We start from the raw sequence: 4,699 nt of genomic DNA on the forward strand, positions 1-4,699 counted from the left end.
GCAAGAAATTCATCGAGGAGGTGCCCAACGTAGAGGATGCGATATGGGTCACCCAGGACCAGCAGGTCTTGACGTTCCTCCTTGCAACTCTGTCTCGCGAGGTAATTTTGTAGGTAAATAATTATGTTACCGCAGAAGGTGTTTGGGGAGCGATTTTGCAGAGCTATTCCTCCCAGTCTCAAGCGAAGGTCAATCAGCTTGGTTCCCAGATCGGTCACACCCAAAAGGGCGACTTGTCCGCGCTGCTGCCTACTTCAACAAGATGAAGGGTCTGGCCGATGAGATGGCCACCGCTGGCAAACCTCTTGATGAAGATGAAGTCATCTCGCACATCTTGGACGGCCTTGATGACGACTACAACCCCTTCATCTCCGCCATCTCCATGCGTGTAGACCAAGGGATCGGCCTCAACGAGCTCTTATCTCTGCTGCTTACAGTGGAGACCCGCATCGAGGCCAAGAACGCCTACGGTGGCGCCAGCGCCAACCTCGCCTCCAAGAGAGGCAACCGCGATGGCTTTGGCCGTGGATTTGGTGGAGGCTCCCGCGGGGACAATGGCTCTCGTCGCAACTCCAACAACCCAGGGGCGGCGGCTCCTGCTCCTACAACAACTCCAGCAACAATCCTGGTGCTCCCGAAGGTGGGGGAGACACGATCAAGTGTCAAATCTGCAAACTCGAGGGACATGGAGCATGGCGGTGCAAGAAAAGGTATGACCGCAACTACAACAATAACTTTCAGCGCCAAGGAGGCCAAGGAGGAGGAGGACGAGGCGTGATCGGTCTGCAAATGCCGCCGCAAACTCCTACGGTGTGGATACCAATTGGTATCTTGACACCGGTGCCACCGATCATCTAACTGGTGATCTTGAAAAGCTGGCTGTTCGCGATCGCTACACCGGCACGGAGCAGATTCACACGGCAGGTGGTCAAGGTATGGATATTGCACATGTCGCTCTTAAATTAAATAATATCCTCCATGTTCCAAGTGCTTCTTTAAGTCTTCTTTCTGCTTATCAACTCATGGAAGATAATCATGCTTACCTTGAACTTTATCCACAATTCTTTTCTGTCAAGGATCAGGAAACAAGGAGGGTCCTTCTTCAAGGCAAGAGTAGGCAGGATTTATTTCCCGTCAAAGGTCGGCATGCTGCTCCTAAGCGTCAAGTGCTTGTTGCAATAAAACCATCTACTTCTCGATGGCACAAGCTCTTGGGGCATCCTGCTTTTCCGGTGGTTCAACAAATTCTTCGCAACTTTAGTCTTCCAGCATCAAATAAAAAAGATCATCTCTTCGTTTGTGATGCTTGTCAAATGGCGAAAAGCCATCAGTTACCATACCCTCGTTCAACTAGTGAGTCCAAATCTCCTTTAGAGCTCCTTTTTTTGGATGTGTGGGGCCTTGGGCCTATCTCTGTAGGAAGACAGAAATTTTATGTTAGCTTTATTGATGATTTCAGCAAATTTACATGGATCTATTTGCTTAACCATAAGTCTGATGTGTTTCAAAAATTTCATGTTTTTCAACAACATGTTGAACGTCACTTTGATCGCAAAATTATTGCCATGCAAACAGATTGGGGTGGCGAATACCAAAAGCTCAACTCGTTTTTTGAGCGTATTGGGATCACTCATCATGTTTCATGCCCTCACGCTCACCATCAAAACGGTTCCGCAGAGCGTAAGCATAGACACATTGTCGAAGTCGGCCTTTCACTCCTTGCCCATGCATCCATGCCTCTAAAATTTTGGGACGAGGCATTCCTTACCGCGGTCTATCTCATCAATAGAACTCCGAGTTGAGTTATCAAAAACCAGTCCCCTCTTGAATGACTTTTTGGCACTAAACCCAACTACACTATTCTTCGTATTTTTGGTTGTGCCGTCTGGCCAAACTTACGCCACTTCAACAAACATAAGTTGGAATTTTGTTCCAAACAGTGTGTATTTTTGGGTTATAGTAGCCTTCATAAGGCTTATAAGTGTCTCGATATTGCCCCTGGTCGAGTTTATATTTCCTGTGACATGGTCTTCGATTAACATGTCTTTCTGTTTGCCACTCTTCATCGCAATGCCGGAGCTCTGTTAGGGAACGTAGCATGCAATTTCAAAAAAATTCCTACGCTCACGCAAGATCTATCTAGGAGATGCATAGCAACGAGAGTGGGAGAGTGTGTCCATGTTCCCTCGTAGACCGAAAGCGGAAGCGTTTGCTTAATGCGGTTGATGTAGTCGAACGTCTTCTCGATTCAACCGATCAAGCACCGAACGTACGACACCTCCGAGTTTTGCACACGTTTAGCTCGATGACGTCCCTCGAACTCTTGATCCAGCAAAGTGTCGAGAGAGATTTCCGTCAGCACGATGGCGTGGTGACGGTGATAGTGAAGTGATCCGTGCAGGGCTTTGCCTAAGCACTACGTGAATATGACCGGAGGCGTAAACTGTGGAGGGCGGCGCCGCACACGGCTTGGAAAAATTGATGTGTGTTCTAGGCGCCCCCTCCCCACGTATATAAAGGAGGGAGGGGGAGGAGGCCGGCCCTAGGCGTGCCCCAAGTAGGAGGAGTCCTACTTGGGCTCCTAGTAGGATTCAGCCCCCCTTTCCTTTTACCGGAGAGGGAAAGGGGGAAGGAGAGAGAGGGGGAGAAGGAAAGGGGGTGCCACCCCCATCTCCTAGTCCTATTCGGCCTCCTTCCCTGTGGGGGCGCGTCACCCCTTTGTGGGCTGGTGTGCCTCCCTCCTATGGCCCATATGGCCCATATCTCCCTCAGGGGGTTCTGATAACCCCCCCCCCCCCGGTACTCCGATATGTACCCGATACATTCTGAAACACTTCCTGTGTCCGAATACTATCATCCAATATATCAATCTTTACCTCTCGACCACTTCGAGACTCCTCGTCATGTTCGTGATCTCATCCGGGACTCCGAACAACATTCGGTCACCAAATCACATAACTCATATAAAATAAATCGTCATCGAACGTTAAGCGTGCGGACCCTACGGGTTCGAGAACTATGTAGACATGACCGAGACACCTCTCTGGTCAATAACCAATAGCGGAACCTGGATGCTCATATTGGTTCCTACATATTCTACAAAGATCTTTATCGGTCAAACCGTAATGACAACATACGTCATTCCCTTTGTCATCGGTATGTTACTTGCCCGAGATTCGATCGTCGGTATCTTCATACCTAGTTCAATCTCCTTACCGGCAAGTCTCTTTACTCGTTCTATAATGCATCATTGCGCAACTAACTCATTAGTCACATTGCTTGCAAGGCTTATCATGATGTGCATTACCGAGAGGGCCCAGAGATACCTCTCCGATACTCGGAGTGACAAATCCTAATCTCGATCTATGCCAACCCAACAAACACCTTCGGAGATACCTACAGAGCTTCTTTATAATCACCCAGTTACGTTGTGACATTTGATAGCACACAAGGTATTGCTCCGGTATCCGGGAGTTGCATAATCTCATAGTCAAAGGAATATGTATAAGTCATGAAGAAAGCAATAGCAATTAAACTTAATGATCATTATGCTAAGCTAACGGATGGGTCTTGTCCATCACATCATTCTCCTAATGATGTGATCTCGTTCATCAAATGACAACACATGTCTATGGTTAGGAAACTTAAACATCTTTGATTAACGAGCTAGTCCAGTAGAGGCATACTAGGGACACTGTGTTTTGTCTATGTATCCACACATGTATCAAGTTTCCGGTTAATAAAATTCTAGCATGAATAATAAACATTTATCATGATATAAGGAAATATAAATAACAACTTTATTATTGCCTCTAGGGCATATTTCCTTCAGTCTCCCACTTGCACTAGAGTCAATAATCTGGATTACATTGTAATGATTCTAACACCCATGGAGTCTTGGTGCTGATCATGTTTTGCTCGTGGAAGAGGCTTAGTCAACGGGTCTGCCACATTCAGATCCGTATGTATTTTGCAAATCTCTATGTCCCCCTCCTTGACTTGATCACGGATGGAGTTGAAGCGTCTCTTGATGTGTTTGGTTCTCTTGTGAAATCTAGATTCCTTCGCCAAGGCAATTGCTCCAGTATTGTCACAAAAGATTTTCATTGGTCCCGATGCACTAGGTATTACACCTAGTTTGGATATGAACTCCTTCGTCAAGACTCCTTCATTCGCTGCTTCCGAAGCAGCTATGTACTCCACTTTACACGTAGATCCCGCCACGATGCTTTGCTTGGAACTACACCAACTGACAGCTCCACCATTCAATATAAATACGTATCCGGTTTGTGACTTAGAGTCATCCGGATCAGTGTCAAAGCTAGCATCGACGTAACCATTTACGACGAGCTCTTTGTCACCTCCATAAAGAAGAAACATATCCTTAGTCCTTTTCAGGTACTTCAGGATGTTCTTGACCGCTGTCCAATGATCCACTCTTGGATTACTTTGGTACCTCCCTGCTAGAGTTATAGCAAGGCACACATCAGGTCTGGTACACAGCATTGCATACATGATAGAACCTATGGCTGAGGCATAGGGAATGACTTTCATTTTCTCTCTATCTTCTGCAGTGGTCGGGCATTGAGTCTGACTCAACTTCACACCTTGTAAGACAAGCAAGAACCCTTTCTTTGACTGATCCATTTTGAACTTCTTCAAAACGATTTATCAAGGTATGTGCTTTGTGAAATTCCAA

The 4,699-nt window shown here is 46.6% G+C and overlaps 1 pseudogene; it reads left to right on the forward strand.

The window, feature by feature from the left end:
• The first annotated feature begins 301 nt into the window (after positions 1-301).
• On the forward strand, positions 302-443 carry LOC123081200 (uncharacterized; annotated as a pseudogene).
• The last annotated feature ends 4,256 nt before the right edge of the window (positions 444-4,699 follow it).

The sequence above is a fragment of the Triticum aestivum genome, chromosome 3D, assembly GCF_018294505.1.
Source record: "Triticum aestivum cultivar Chinese Spring chromosome 3D, IWGSC CS RefSeq v2.1, whole genome shotgun sequence".
Lineage (NCBI taxonomy): Eukaryota > Viridiplantae > Streptophyta > Magnoliopsida > Poales > Poaceae > Triticum > Triticum aestivum.